The sequence below is a fragment of the Schistocerca piceifrons genome, chromosome 7 (genome assembly GCF_021461385.2).
Source record: "Schistocerca piceifrons isolate TAMUIC-IGC-003096 chromosome 7, iqSchPice1.1, whole genome shotgun sequence".
Lineage (NCBI taxonomy): Eukaryota > Metazoa > Arthropoda > Insecta > Orthoptera > Acrididae > Schistocerca > Schistocerca piceifrons.
In genome coordinates, this window is record NC_060144.1 from 295260412 (window position 1) to 295278218 (window position 17807).

The window sequence follows — 17807 nt, forward strand, 5'->3', positions numbered from 1 at the left end:
CGTACCAGGTCGGGTTGACAGAGGAGATACAGATGATCCAAAGAAGAGCGGCTCGTTTCGTCACAGGGTTATACGGTAAACGTGATAGCGTTAGGGAGGTGTTAAGCAAACTTAAGTGGCAGACTCTGCAAGAGAGGCGCTCTGCATCGCGGTGTAGCTTGCTGTCCAGGTGTCGAGAGGATGCGTTTCTGGATGAGGTGCCGAATATATTGCTTCCCCCTACTTATACCCTTCCGAGGAGATCACGAATGGAAACTTAGAGAGATTCGGGCGCGCACGGATGCTTTCCGGCAGTCGTTCTTCCCGCGAACCGCACGCGACCTGAACAAGAAAGGGAGGTAATGACAGTGGCACGTAAAGTGCCCTCCGCCGTACGCCGTGGAGTCGCTTGCAGAGTATAAATGTAGATGTAGATGTAGACTGATATGTGTCAACATTCGTTGATAAACTCTGTAGTACATTACTGCTGTTTCTTGGCATTGCAAATTTTCTGCAAAATTTACGACGCATAAGTGATACACGGCTACACAGTGTTGGTAAATGATACAAGGCTACAGTGTTGAGAGATTAGCGACACACTTTGCCACGTGCACCCTGTATTGGCTGTTGTGTGCAGAGGACGGCTGGAGCAATCAGGTGATGGCAGGCTCGTGTCCGGCGGTGCGGGCGGCGTGGGACGGCCCGGGCCAGCCAGGCAGGACGCGCGACACGTGCGGCTGGCTGGCGCTAGTGGCTGGTGTGCGGCTTATCTATCTGGCCGACCTTGTCGATATCGCAACGCCGCGCCGCGCCGCGCTGCCGCCGCCCCAGCACCGCATATCGGCAAAGCCATTACGTAGACTCCACCCACCCACTCACCCACCCACCCGTCCACGCTGCCCAGGTCGGCGCTCCGAGCCGCGCCGCCGGCCAGGGATTCGCCTGACACCCACCGCAGCACACGCTGTCCGCCCTCATGACACCTTAATTACATGACAGCCAATATGCTATCCTGTAACCGGTACAGGCACTGTACGTCTGTATGTTGCTGCATCATAGATTCTTAGCAGTTTTTTCGTTGGTTTCCATAGAGTTTATTCTATGTAGTGCGCAGTCAGTTCCTTCAGGATTTCGTCAATTTTGTTTTATTATTCTACTTTGTGGTCGGATGTTCTGACACCACAGTCGTCAAAGTAACATAGCAAGATGAACTTACGCTACTGGCCATTAAAATTGGTACACCCAGAAGAAATGCAGATGATATACTAGATCTGACATGTGATTACATTTTCTCGCAATTTGCGTGCATAGTTACTGAGAAATCAGTACCCAGAACAACCACCTCTGGCCCTAATAACGGCGTTGAGACCCCTGGGCATTGAGTCAAACAGAGCTTGGATGGCGTGTATAGGTACAGCTGCCCATGCAGCTTCAACACGATACCACAGTTCATCAAGAGTAGTGACTGGTGTATCGTGACGAGCCATCTGCTCGGCCACCATTGACCAGACGTTTCCAGTTGTTGAGGGATATGGAGAATGTGCTGGCCAGGGCAGCAGTCGAAAATTTCCTGTATCCAGAAAGGGCCATACAGGACCTGCAACATGCGATCGTGCATTATCCCGCTAAAATGTATGGATCCGCAGGAACAGAATGAAGGGTACAGCCACGGGGCGCAGCACATCTGAAATGTGACGTCCACTGTTCAAAGTGCCGTCAATGAGAACAAGAGGTTACCGACACGTTTAACCGATGGCACCCCATACCACCACACCGCATGATACGCCAGTATGGCGATGACGAATACACGCATGCAATGTGCGTTCACCACAATGTCGCCAAACACGGATGCGACCATCATGATGCTGTAAACAGAACCTGGATTCATCCGAAAAAATGACGTTTTACCATTCGTGCACCCAGGTTCGTCGTTGAGCACACCATCACAGGCGCTCCTGTCTGTGACGCAGCGCCAAGGGTAACCGCAGCCATGGTCTCCGAGTTGATAGTCCATGCTGCTACAAACGTCGTCGAACTGTTCGTGCAGATGGTTGTTGTCTTGCAAACGTCCCCATGTTTTGACTCAGGGATCGAGACGTGGTTGCACGGTCCGTTAGAGCCATGCGGTTAAGATGCCTGTCATCTCGACTGCTAGTGATCCGAGGCCGTTGGGATCCAGCACGGCGTTCCGTCTTACCCTCCCGAACCCACCGATTCTATATTCTGCTAACAGTCATTGGATCTCGACCAACGCGAGCAGCAATGTCGCGATTAGATACACCGCACTCGCGATAGGCTACAATCCGACCTATATCAAAGTCGGAATCGTGATGGTACGCATTTCTCCTCCTTACACGAGGCATCACAACGCCGTTTCACCAGGCAACGGCGGTCAACTGCCGTTTTCGTATGAGAAATCGGTTGGAAACTTTCCTCATGTCAGCACGTAGTAGGTGTCGCCACCGGCCCCAACCTTGTGTGAGTGCTCTGAAAAGCTAATCATTTGCGTATAACAGCATCTTCTTTATGTCTGTTAAATTTAGTTTCTGTAGCACGTCATCTTCGTGGTGTAGCAATTTTAATTGCCAGTAGTGTATATTCCTGATTCCACCTGATCTCACATTCCAACGTAGTGGTCGTCAACTCTTTTGGGCGAGAGCTTATACTGACATTGTGGGAGCACACCTAGGGCCGCATATGTTCCAGAGTTATTATTGATTGGTAACCTTCATACGTTAATATTATGAGCCTCCAATACCCTCAAATTGACTGTCGCCTGCCATGTAATGATCCTTAATAATCAACAGATTCAGAGCACATGTCGATACTCCGCAGTCCACCTCACGGCTCGTGGCGGAGTGTACCCCGAATCACTAGAAGCCACTTTCTTTCCTGTTCCACTCGCAAACAGAAAGACGCAAAAACGATTGTCTCTGAGCACTATGGGATTTAACTTCTGAGGTCATCAGTCCACTAGAACTTAGAACTACTTAAACCTAACTAACCTAAGGACATCACACACACCCATGGCCGAGGGAGGATTCGAACGTTCCAGACTGTAGCGCCTAGAACCGCACGTCCACCCCGGCCGGCAAAAACGATTGCCTCTATGGATTCCTATGAGCCCTAATTTCTTTTTTCTTACCTTTAAGGTTCTTACGAGCAATATATGATGTAGGCAACAGAATCGACTTGCAGTCAGCTTCAAATGCCGGTTCTCTAAATTTTTTCGATAGTGTTCCTCGGAGGGAATGTCGCCTTCCCTCCCGAGATGCTCATTTGAGTTCCCAAATCATCTTCGTTACACTTGCGTGCTGTTCGAACTTGCCAGTAACAAATTTAGCAGCCCGCCTTTGAACTGTTTTGATGTCTTCCTTTAATACCTAAAAACTCGAGCAGCACTCAAGAGCAGATCGCACTAGCGTCTAATAAGCGGTCTACGTCATAGACACACCACTTTTTCCTAGAATTCTCCCAATCAACCGAAGTCGAATACTTGCCTATTCTACCACGTTTCTTGTGTGCTCGTCTCATTTTATATCACTTTGCAACGTTACGTTTGGACATTCAAACAACGTGACTAAGTCAACCATGACACTACCAATGCTCCCTATGAACAATACGAGTTTGTTTCTCCTACTTATCTGTATGAACACACATTCTTCTAGTTTGACAGCTAGCTGCCATTCACTTCACTAAGTAGAAACTTTGTTTAAGTTAAGCTGTCCGTCATATCATTTATGTATATAGAGAAGAACTCCTCTAGGGCACTTCTGACGATGCCTTTGTCTCTGATGATCATTCGCCGTCGAGTACCACATGCTATGTTCTAAAGATTAAGAATTCTTCCAATCACTCACATATCTGTGCACCTATTCCATATGCTCGTATTATCTTTAACAGCCCGCAATTGGGCACCGTTTCAAACGCGTTCCGAAGATCTATAAATTTGGGATCTGCCTGTTGCTTCACCCATAATTTGCAGTGTATCATGTGAGAAAAAGGCAAGCTGAGTTTAGAACGATCGATTCTTTCTAAACTGATGCTGATTCTTGGACATTAATTTCTCGCTCTCAAGAAATTTATTTAATGCGAACTGAGAATATTTCCAAGAGTTTTACAGCAAACCAATGTTAGGGATACTGGTCTGTAATTTTGCGGGTCCGCCCGTTTGTTCTTCCTAAACATAAGAGCCACAGGCACTTTTCTCCGGTCCCTAGGGTCTTTGCGCTATGCTAGACGTTCAAGATGGATGCAAGCTAGATAGGGGCCCAGTTACGTACAGTAGGCCTACTCTTCGAAAAACAGAATTGGGACTTCATGGCTACTGTTCTCGCCTGAGACTGTTTCCACCATCGGCGACCTCCAAGTTGTACGCTACAATTGCCTCGCATAGTGTTATTATTTGTTGTCTGTGTGAGCGGGTGGTTAATTGATCAAACGCAGTAATTGAATTTATATTTAGATGCTTTACACAATATGAGACACCTGTGGTTGGCATGCTGGATTCGCATTTCCGAGGATGACGATTAAAATCCCCACCCGGCCTTCATTATTTATGTTTTCTGTGATTACCCTTAATCATTTAAGAGTAATACAGGGGTGGTTCCTTTGAAAGGGCAAGGCCGACATCCACCTCCCTCTTTCCTTAACCAGACTATCGCTCCAACATCGGTGTCAAAAGGACGGTTAACACTAATATTTCTTCCTTTATTGTAAGACACGATCAGAAATGCTTTCTAAATGTTCTGAATGTCATTTTACTTCCACTCATTGCGATGTATTACAACAGCTTTCATTTAAATCCTTGCTACAAATATGCACCGGATTTGAAGATCGCGGTCTCTGTAATACGCAATCACCTCTGTCCCTCTGCCTCTAAGATGATCGGCCAAGTTTAGTTAAGCTCACAGACGAATTCCCGACGTCAATTAACCATAGATAAGTAAACTGTCGTAAACTTTATGATTGTAGTTGGTAGCAATTTCTAGTTCCCGACAATCTCGTATCGTCGGTGTAGGGTGTACGAGCAAAATATTTAATATTTATTATATATTTAACTTATCATTGGAGACAATATAATTGTAATTAACTAATGCGTAAACTGTAAATTATGACTTGTTAATTAAGCGCAACATAATTTATTTCTGTTTCTGTATGAATATATTTCTTTTTTGAGCAGCAAAAGAAGCGCTTAACTTTTGATGACGTTTTTGGATCCGGCTGTTGGTTGTTACAATTGTGTTGCTACAAAATATGGCTGAGAACCGCGGACCGCGCTAATACATGATAAGGGTCGCATGCGGCCCACGGCCCCAGTTTGGTGACCATTGTTCTAAGTTCTAAGGAGACAGAGAGAGAGAGAGAGAGAGAGAGAGAGAGAGAATGGAAGAAAAGATATCCTTCCTAGTTGTCAGTCCCAGCAACCGATTCCACTCGGAAATTTGGGCCAAAATTCTGAATGTGCTTCTCAGATGACATCGTTATTCAAAAGAATGAAGATGACCTCCAAAGATTAGTATACCAACTGAATGAATTGTGCTAGAAATACACTTAAAAAATTCCAGTAATTAAAGAAAAATAATGGCATTCCAAGGAAAATGTCCAGTCAAATCAGAAAATGAGTTAGATAATTCAGTTTTAGAACAAGTCTGTCAAATCTCTTATTTAGGCTCTGCTATAAGTTTTCATTTTGTCACTGATATTGAAATCAAAATTCACAAATTTCACTCTGTCTGTGGTATTATTAGCAGAACACTGCGCCATAAAGTACAAAAAGAGACCATCGTGAAATTCTGGAAACTGAAAGAGGTTCCTGTTGTATCCTACAGAAGCGGAATTTGGGTTACCACAAAAAAAAAGAAAAAAGAAAAAATCGGGAAAACAAAATAGTATAGGTGATGAGGTTCTTCAGGATGACGAAGTTCTGTGAAACAAGAAACATGATGATACATGAAGATATTTTAAAAGAATTAAGTAATTTCAGCATGAATTAAAAAATACTGAAGTCTGGTGGACAAAGTTTCCCAGAAAATCTAGAACAGCAAGCGGAATGGGTAAGGGTTTATCAGAAGCTCTGAGAAAAAATTAAAATTTAAAAACGGAAGGTCATGTTGATAGACAACTCTGGGAGTATGCAGTTATGGCGCTCTGAATAAACAGCCTTTAAATACTGGCGCGGACTTGTTGTTTGTAACTCGCTCCGCTACACTGCGGCAACCTAATGCCCGAGACAAAGTACTGACCAGCGGAGTGATAACCAGAGCCCGTTGCTGACAGGATGTTGAAGGCTTGGCAAGAGGATGGAATAGGGATCACGTCCGCTCAATGTGTTTTGAAGTCTTGCTAGAGAACATATGTTATTTTAAGCGAAAAGTAGGTGACTAATGTGAGTACACAATATGTCAACCTCAGTTTGACAGAATTCTCGTACGGAAGTAAGCAACTGAAGAATTATTATGAAAAGACATTAATAATTAACTGTTACAATTTATCTTGCAAACCATAGTGAAGAACCGCGTAACCGCTGCAAATGCGCTTCACTTTAACAGAGGCATCTATACGATCCAAAGAAAATAACTCACAACAGTGATGTTAATAATTAACCAACGCTACACTACTTTTGTAAGGACACATTCATCTCATTCATTTACATTGCATTTGTCAATCGTAATATAAGAATAGTCAAAGGTAAGAGATATGTGTCACTTACTATAGCTTAGGAAGTACTTACTATTATTCTCTAAACAACAGATTTAGTTCTCAATTTTCATTTACTTAAAAAATTTGTAGATATGGATAGTTGTGTTTCGATACACCTACGTTAATGCACTGAGGCTCTTTAAAAGATTAGCCAATCATCTTGGCCCTCCAATCAACACAGCTTGTTTATTCTCTCTCAAACACTCTCTCAATGATTTCTACAATTCAGATGTTCACAGTAGTGTTTCCTTCACTAGATCTTTGAATTACACTATCCAAAATACTGTATTCTGTGTGAACTAATTTAGGTGTGTCGTTTTCTTATCATTGGATACTGTACTAAATTAACTGAAACCTATTTCATAACAAATTCGTTGACGAATTACTTTAAACTGCACTGTGATGCATCTTAGTATCAAGAAATTTTTTCCATCACCGTACTTGGCCATGTCATTCAGTTCTCACATTATATTTACCTGCAAATTTAGACATATGATTTCTGAAGCACATTTAGAATTTTCCTCCACTTTAGAAAGTGACATCGAAATTCCCAAATAATATGTATTTAGCGGTTTCTTTTACAAAGCAACTCTTGTTTTCACTTTTTGATCTCAGTTGTAAGTACTGAGGTAGACATAAGGTAAACTACGACTGATTTATGAAGCTGATAAGCTAAATGCAGAATAGACAAAAAATTTTATATGCCTAGATAAGCTAACATGGTTTTGCAAATTTATGTCTTGAGAACGTACTGTTCCTAGTACAAACATATCATCCGTTTTATAATTCTTGCTTTTGTATTTTACGAAATCAGGTTCATCATTTACCACTACATTTAGCGCTACTAATTGCATCTTTATTTTTTTTCGCCTCATCTGGCAGGTCAGTTAACTGTACACCTGCCATTTAAAATCCAGTTAATTTTCTTACCCTCATTTCATTTAATATTCTGTTTCTCACACACTATATTAAACTCAAATGTATTATTATCTTTGTAAGCGGTCAGTCCTCATATGAAGGAGAAAAGTTGATATTCAAGAAATCAGTGTACTTTCTTCACACCAAATATAAAAACATTATATGATGATATGTTGCAGAAGATAATGAACAAAATATTGAGATGAGATAACTGATGCTCTAAAACAATACAATATATTTTCGCTACATTTCCAAATATAGATTAGGTAAACTGTTTATAAAATTTTCTCATGTTTCATGCAACATATCTCGTAGCAGTATTTAAATAAAGATTCATATTAAACAGTTAATGATAGTTATATATTAACTCATTTATATGAAATAAAACTTCGTTAACACTCATATTTTCAAGTTGATTAACTGAGAATACAATTTCTGGAAATCTAGAAGTTCGAGTAATAGGTCCAGAGTTTGAGTGCTACTCTGGTACTCAGATTTAGTCTATTAGGGAGTTTCAAGTTTTTAGTAGATACTGAACAGTCTACTAATCATTAAATTTCCATACAATCAGTTCAGAATTTACATTAGCCTAAAGCTTCCAGAGGTTTTTCGTAATATGATTGAAAAGATTCAACACATCACTAATATCAAGAGCTTAAATACAAAGTCTCCAATATATCTGATCAGAAAATGTATACAAATTATGAGAAGCGAATATAAATGAACAATGTTTCAGACAAGTAATGTATTTTTTCCCAAACATCGATTAGTGTATCACCAACCATTTTCTGTTTCACTTGGGAAAAGTAAATGTTGTGTCCTAAAAGAACACTTGCATCTAACTATTCAAACATATATTTTTTTTCAGTCATCAGTCTTCAGAATGATTTGATGTGTACTGCCACGAATTCCTCTCCTGTTCAGACCTTTTCATCACAGCATAGCATATGAGACGTACTGCTTCAGGTATTTGTTGGATGTATCCCAAGGTGTACCTTCTTCTACAGTTTCTACTCACTTAAGCACCCTCTGTTGTTATGGAGGTTATTTCTTGTTGTCCCCAGATATTAAATCATCCTCGTAAGTGTTTTCACATATTTCTTTCCCTGTCGATTCTGCGGAGAATCTCCGCATTTCTCATCTTATCAGTCCACCTAATTTTCAACTTTCTTGTGTAAAATCACATCTCATAAGCTTAGGTTCTCTTCTGTCCTGGTTCTCCCACAGTTCATGTCTCATTCCAATACACTGCCAGAAATTTCTTCATTAAATTCTGACCTGTGTTTCATATTAGTAGACAGGAATTCTCTTTTTGCTTGTACTAGACTGCTTTTGATATCCTCCTTGCTGTGTGCTGTATGGACTATCTAACGTCAGAATTAGCAAAATTCTTTTATTTCATGTACGTCGTGATCCCCAATTCTGATGTTAAGTTTCTCGTTGTTCTCATTTCTGTTACTTCTCATTACTTTCGTCTTTATTCGATTCGGTGTTCATTAGGTTGTTCATTCCATCCAGCAAATCGTGTAATTTTTCTTCACTTGCGCTTAGGATAGCAATGCCATCAGTGAATCTTATCATTGATACCCTACAACAACGTATTTTAATACGACTCTTGAACCATTCCTTTATTTCCCTTATTGCTTCGTCGATGTATAGAGAAGAACAGCAGCATCACCTCGGCTCCGAGAATTACGGAACAGTACAGAAAATTGGAATAGAGATCAACATAAACATAATTTACATCGTTTTTATTGCTTATGGAAACCACACTTTGGTTGTTGTACCACCATACATCGAGACCTTCAGAGGTTTTGGTCCAGAATGCTGTACACAATGGTACCTCTAATACTCAGTTCTATTGCACTGGTGCATGCCTGTATTCGTCGTGGCATACTATCCAAAAGTTCATCAAGGTCCCGTTGGTCCAGATTGTCCCAAGGCGTTTTAGCGTAGATCTCAGAGTGGTTGGTGGGTCACATCGTCCATAAAAAGCCCTTTTCAATCCATCCCAGATATGTTCCATAGGGTTCATGTCTGTAGAACATAATGGCCACTCTAGTCGAGCGATGCTGTTATCCTGAAGGAAGTCATTCACAAGACGTGCACGATGGTGGAGCTAATTGTCACCCATGATGACGAATGCCTCGCCAACATGCTGCCGATATGGTTGCACTATCAGTCGGCGAATGGCATTCATATACCGTACGGCAGTTATGCTCCTTCCATGGCCACCAGCAGCGTACGTCAGCCCCACATAAAGCCAACCCCATAACATCACGGAACCTCCATCTTGATGGATTCACTGGACAGTGTGTCCAAGGAGTTCAGCCCGATGGGGCTACCTCCAAACACGTCTCCGACGATTGTTTGGTTCATGGCATATGTGTCTCTCATCGGTGAAGAGAATGTGGTGCCAATCCTGAGCGGTCTATTCGACATATTTGGGCCCATCTGTACCGCGCTGCATGGTGTCGTGATTGCAAAGATGGACCTCACCATGTACGACGAGAGTGAAGTTGCGCATCATACAGCCTAATGCACACACTTTGAGTCATAACATGACGTCCTGTGGCTGCTCGAAAAGCAGTAAACAACATGGTGGCGTTGCTGTCAGGCTTCCTCCGAGCCATAAACAGTAGGAAGCGGTCATCCACTGCAGTAGTAGCCCTTCGGCGGCCTGAGCGAGTCATGTCATCGACAGATTCTGTCTCCCTGTATCTTCTCCATGTCCGAACTACATAGCTTTGGTTCACTGCTGGACACCTGGACATTTAGCTTGTTGAGAGCCCTTCCTGGCGCAAAGTAACAATGCGTACGCGATCGAACCTCAGTACTGACCGTCCAGGCATGGTTGAACTACAGACAACTCAAGCCGTGTACCTCCTTCCTGGTGGAATGACTGGTAGTGATCGGCCGTCTGACCACCTCCGTCTAATAGGCGCTGTTCATGCATGGTTGTTTACATCTTTGGACGGGTTTAGTGGCATCTCTGAACACTCAAAGCGACTGTGTCCGTGATACTTTCTCTTCCATTCTTCTGTATTTTATTCGTGCCAGAATGCATGAGCTGTTAAACTGATTGTGCGATAATTGTCGGACTTGTCGGTTCTTACTATTCTGGGAATTGTGTGGATGATGTTTTTCCGAAAATGTAATAGTCTCAAAGATCTACACACCAACAAGAATTGTCGTTATTTTGCCATTTCCTCGGTGATTCTTGAAATTTTGCCTGAGTGTTATCACAAGTCTTCCTCCCGAAAGAGACCTTCACCTATCTGCTTTGTCGTCAGCATTTAACAGTGAAATCCCACTGCACTCTTAGTGTCAGCGCCCTTGGTTTTAATTTGACCGATGTCTGTTTTTCACTTCTCTATATGGTGAGTCAGTCCTGACAGCCATTTCTTTCTAGATTGCTTAAGATTCTTCTTACAGCTATTTTGTCATAGCATCCCGGCACTTCCTGTTTATTTCACTCCTATATGGCTTGTATTTCCGTACTCCTGAAATTCTGAGAACGATTTTGTACTCTGCTATTCACGGTTTCTTCGCTGTTTCCTTCTTTGTAACCACGGTTTTCTTTCCATCGTCTCTCATAGCCCATTTTTAAAGCTATCCATTCCTCTTCAACTGAACTAGTTACTGAGCTATTCATTATCTTAGAAAACTTGAAGCGTGTCTCTTCATTGCATAGAACGTCCATACCCCACTTCCTTGCTCACTGATTCTTCCTGATTAATCCGTAAACTTCAGCCTACTCTTTATCATTACTAAATTGTGATCTGAGACTGTATATGCTCCTGGGCAAGCCTTACAATCAAATAGCTGAATTCGGAATCTCAGTCTGACGATGATGCAGACTAACTGGCATCTTACCATATCTCCTGTCCTTTTCCGAGTATACCACCTCCTCTTCTAATTCTTGAACAGAATATTCATTTTGCCATCTAAAATTTATTCCAGAACCCAGTCTTTCCCCTCTGTCATTCATTCCACTTCTTCTCCTATAAGCTCATGACAATTAGATTATCATCTCCATTCACCTGTTAATTACTGCCATATAACTATCCTATCTGTTTATATTCTGCCTTCTATTTCTGCAAGTACACCTGAACCATTGCTGTCGCTGTTGGTTGGTTGTCGATTCAGATGAGAACAATCGTATTACTAAACTGTTCACAGTAATGCACTCTCTGCCCTGTCTTGCTATTCCTAACGAATCCTAATCCTGTCATACCATTTCCTCCAACTGTTGGTATTATCCTATAACTGTGACCAGAAATCATTGTCTTCTTTCCTTTCCATTTCACTTACTTCCACTATATCTACTTTAAGTCTTAACATTTCGCTTTTTAGGATTTCTAACTTCCTTACGACACTTTTTCAGCGACAGACAGCATTTCCTGTTAATACACCTGATGTGTCTTTATTTGCAGTGGTTTCCATTGCCTTCTGCATCATTATACTGTTTTTCGTCGCTGATTCTCCTGCCTTTTAGGACCAGTTTCCCACCCCAAAGATACGAGAATGCCCTGAACCTCCGTCTGCTGCTCCATCCGCTTTGACGAAGACGTTGGTAGAATGAGGGTGACAAAGTGCTTGTATTAAAATGGGTGTAGTGCAGGTATATATTCTGTCACCCGTATTCTTCAATTTAGAAGTAATGAGGGAAATAAAAGAAAGATTCAAAAATGTAATTAAAAATCCGTATGATAGGATATCAACGATGAGATTCGCTGACAACATTGTCTTAAGTGAAAATGATGAAGAATTACAGGATATGCTGAATGGAATGGACAATCTAATGAGTACAGTACACTTATATGGATTGAGAGTAAATCGAAGGAAGACGCAAGTAATGCGAAAAAGCAGAATGAGAAAAGCGAGAAACTTAACAGCTCAATTAGGGGCCGGCCGCGGTGGCCGTGCGGTTCTGGCGCTGTAGTCCGGAACCGCGGGACTGCTACGGTCGCAGGTTCGAATTCTGCCTCGGGCATGGGTGTGTGTGATGTCCTTAGGTTAGTTAGGTTTAAGCAGTTCTAAGTTCTAGGGACTTATGACCTAAGATGTTGAGGCCCATAGTGCTCAGAGCCATTTGAACCATTTTTGAATTAGGGATCACGAAATAGACGAAGGGAAGACGTTTTCCTACCGAGACTACAAGGTAACCCATGAGGCAGAGAGCAAAGAAGAGATAAAAATAAGGCTATCACTGGCGAAAATGGCATTCTTGACTAAGAAAATTCAACAGGACTGAATTTCAGGAATAAACTTCAGAGAATGCACGTTTGGACCTTGCCATTGTATGGTACTGAGACACAGACAGTTGGAAAACCGGAATAGAAGAAAATCGACTCCTTTGAAATGTGGTGCTAGAGAAGAATGTTGAAAAATATGTGGACAGGGAGTATAGGGAATGAGGAGGTTCTCCGCAGAATCGGCGAAGAAGAGCACATACGGAAAACACTGACAAGAGGAAGGGCAGAATGATAGGATATCTGTCAAGACATCAGGGAATGACTTATATGTTACTAGAGGGATCTGTAGAGGATAAAAGCAATAGACAACGACCGAGATTAGAATATATTCAGCAAGTTATTCAGAATGTAGGGTGCTACTACTATTGTGAGATAAAAATGTTGCACTGGGCAGGAATTCGTGGTGGGTCGAATGAAACCTTTGAGAAGACTGAATGCTGAAAAAAGAGGAGGGAATATTTACTCCATTTAATGGCGTCGCACCTCATGGCCAAACGATATACAATTTCAGATCATTTTAATTAAAGGTTTTGTGTTTCATTAAACTGTGGGATGACGTACCTCACACCTAATGTATAGTATACCCTTTAATTATGTTTAAATAAATTTCTGCGTTCGTAAAAGAGATACGCGCTACACTTAGCAACGTCGTCTCTCTAGGTTCTTTTTAAGCAATTCTGTTTCTTGAGAGTAACATATCTCACGTTTGGTTATTTAGTATGTTTGATTCAGTTAAGGTAAAATCTGGTGTTTCTGCAAAGTGTCGTACATCACATTTTGATTAATGGCCTTGCCACGGTTCACTCGGCTCGCCCATCTGAAGTTCGAGTCCTCCCTCGGGCATGGATGCGCGTGTTGTCCTTTGCGTAAGTTAGTTTAAGTAAGATCAAGTAGTGTGTAAACCTAGGGACCGATGACCTTAGCTGTTTGGTCCCATAGGAACATACCACAGATTTCCTGACTTTTGATTAATTGTACTTTTAGGCTACTAAAGTAAACACACATTTTGTGTAATGGTTTTGATACTGTTAGGATAAATGACCATTTTGTTTAAGAAATACATATGTGCATCTATTCTTTGGAATACCTGTGAACAGTAATCTTAAGTGGATTTAGGTTAGTGTTTTGGAATAGTACGATTAATGTTTTGACTAAGGAAATCTTTTAATGGGTTTATGAATATTGTTTATACAAAAGAAAAGTTATGCAAAAGGAAGCATTTAAAATTTTTTAATTATTTAAATAAAAATTTTGCTGTTATGATGTTAATTGTTTCGTTGTATCAACACCTTACCATTTCCATCACGTGGTGCCATTCCATTTCAGTATTCCAAATATGTAAATTTCTACTTTCATAATTCAAGTTTATTTTTATTGTTTGGTTTTACACGAATAAGGTGCAAAATCTAAATTGGTTGTACAGTAAACGTGAAACATTTTTCTCCTTATAAATGTTCAGTCTACTACGTAAGTATAGCTGCTAGAATTTCATGAAAGGTTGTTCCCCAGTTCATATTTTGTTTAGTGGTATTTTTAAGACATAGAATGTGTCACTTACTAATCTTACACTCAGCCCCATTCTAATTTTTCTTTAGTTATTCCAAATAAGAGTTGCTCATAAGATTTTAGAAACATTTGTTGATTTTCTTATCGTTTATGTGTTTATGTACCAATAATTTCATTTTACCTGGATAACATAACCAAGAAACTCTATGAAACTTTGTTGACTTCAGTTCGACTTCAAAATATTGTTTTAAATTTCAGTAGTGGACTACATACTTAGTTTTATTGCACAATGTTATACATACTTTATATTCGTTTCATCGAGAGAATATTTTATTCCCATGAGCAAGTCGACGACCTATCGTTCAACATTTAATTCACTAATAATCTGTCAGGGCTATCGACATTTATTAATGTAAGAAGTGGCATAGGTGCAAGGAAAGACGACAGACTGGCCCCATATTAGTTTCGACTTGATGACAACCTCCCCTCGGACATCAGGGTGACTAGCAGATGCTGGCATACACTCAGGCAGTTGGAAAACGTTGTCGGATGTTCACGAAGAATGTTCAGGACGATCGTCGGTAGACTCAGGAAAAACTTACCTATGGGAGAAGCTCACGTAAATTTCCCTAAAAAAGCAGTTTATAAACAGCGAATACATGGAACGAAGATAGAAAACTGACGCTGCTACAGTAAAAACTACACTCTATATCCATTCAAAGAAAGTCAACCAAATTTCCAATAAGTATCCAGCAACGCTTGGCATCTTGAGTTTTGTGTCTGTTAATAAATAAAAAGCTCTGTAGAGTTTGTTTGTGGTAGTGGCAACATCTACCAGTTGATATTTTCTGCATGTCAGAATACAAAGAGAACCAAGCATTGGCTCACACTTGTTTCCTATTTTCAATGATTGTGTGTAGTGGTAACACGTAATAGACGACATTTGCTGTGTGTAAGAATATAAAAATTAAAAAGCTCTCTCACTCTCATCTCCCTTCGTAGTTAAAGGATTTGAATGCATGTTGTCAGACCGAGTTGCAAGCAAAGTGATCGTCTACGTTAGTGCAAGATAAAACTCAGATATCTTTATTGCTGGAAAGGACTAACATATGGCAAGGCAGTTCTCATTGATTTGCAATGATACAAAGCCACTATAAGGAAACTCCCCAATAAATGTTGAACTATTGGGAAATAAACTGTTATTCTATTGAATCCGGAGTTGTTTGCACCATGATTCACTTCCTTCAAAGCCAACGACCTGTCATCTTCATTCTGTGCTAACCTTTATATGGCGTTTCACCTTTTCAGTCCGTTAAAGGTGATTAATCAGAGCTCAGCCCATACGTCATCAATGTCCTGATTGCAACACACAGGCCACACCTTTGTCCCAATCTGGTGACCGAATCTTTACTCGAGGAGTTTAAATAGAATTCTGAGTAATTTAATTAATTAACTACTGTGTAAAGCTTTCTGTGAATATACATCCATATAACTGTTTAGATGGAAGTTTCATGATTCATAAGTTTTATCATTCATATATTTCATGATTCATAAGTTTTATCATTCATATATTTATTATTTACTTTTATGTGTCTCTTACAATATTGTGAATTTTTATCAGTCATCTCTTTTCAGATATGATGATCGTATAACTGTGTAATAAGTCAAGAAGTTAGTCATTTGTAACACTGTATGTCACCTAAATACAGATGCTGTATAATTCCATGCGGGAAGAATACCACATAAATTTATATATGTTCCTCTAATGTTGTCGAATACATATATTAATAATAAAAGATATCTCTTTAAATATCAATCATGATGTTCTACCATATTCAGGATACTGAAATTTTCACAAACCGATTTTGCATATCATAACTTTAGTCTTTTATATCACATTCATTTATTATGTGTGAAGCACATCATTTAGTGGACATTGCGCTTTTTGAGATCTTCCATCTATCTACACAGTATAAGTATAAATACAGTTTTGTTACAGCTTGATCTACATTATCTTATGGAAAGCACTTCTTAATTTTTTTCAGTTGTTATTTGCTTTCATTAGATGCTAATAACTTTAATTGTGAAGCAATAAATCTCTAAGTATGTAGAAACATAACTTTTTCTTCAATTGCATTACAGTATTATTTGGGATTACATGAAACTTTCCCTGCTGTATTCCACTACTCCAACAAAATGATAGGCATCACATCCTGAAAGACTGTAAATGTATAGGTACAAAGTTTAGTAACTGATGGTTATAGTAACAGTAACTATGTGCTGCATTTCTAAATTTACTGCTCTTTGGTTTGCAACTTTATTTCAAGCTCTATAAATCTTTTCATATGAGCATTATATTCTTCTATACTTTTTGTTGAGTCATCTGACTTATTGATCAGCTCTTAGTGAGTGTTAATGTTGCCACACAATTTTTACTTCAGCTTTTTCTAAGGTATCAGGTGCTTCAGTCAAAACTCTCCATTAATGTTTGTCTCTCTTGTATGTCTTATATTTTGAACTTTCACGTTTTTAGCGTTGATACAACCCTGTATTTACAAAATTACAAACAGTGCTGAACACAGTATGTTTGCATACATTACAGTTTGTTGTTGTTACATTTGCACTGGGAACATTTAGCATCTAGTTCTCTTCTGCATCTTAGTTCGTCACTTTTTTTATTTCAAAATGAAACTTTAGATCTCCCTAAATATCACACTCAAATGTATTTATTTACCTTCAGAGCTATTGCTTGTGATTATAAAAGTAAGCGTTCTTATGCTTGAAACTTCGCTATGCTAGTTATTAATGAATGGCCATTGAGTTTTGGTGAGAAGTATTACAGCATCTCGGAGCGATCTCGTTGCTAACTACAGATATAATAGTTCGGTGACATGGGATCATTGGAGGAGAAATGTTTCTGTATTTCGAAATGTTCATGTCAAATCTCGAAGATAAAATATAGGAAAGGATAATTTTTCAGCAGCTGCTGTAAGTAATCTCCAGGAAGGACTCGCTGCCTTAACAGCAACAATTACTTCCTCAAAGCAATTTGGTGTTGTTCCGTTCTTTAAAACTAGTTTAGTTCTTTATTTATGACCATAGTTTTCACTATGTCATCAGAGTCATGGTGGACATTTCGGCCCACGTTCTTTGTCGTTGATAATACTATATTCGTTTTTAGACGCCCTCATCTCAGAGAAAGTTCCTTTTGTTCATGTAAAGATCCTGGAATCCTATATATCTTCAATGTTACTGTATGCCCCGAAAATCTATATGAAAGTAAATTCATTACTTTCATCAAGAAGGGAACCATTCATTACAATCACCGATTTAGGTTATATGGCTTAAAACTGGTCGTACCAGTGTCTTTTTTTTAAGGTTCTTCTTAAACTGGCGCCACAAGTTAACAGCAGCTGTCCAACAAATCCATGTTCCACAACAGTT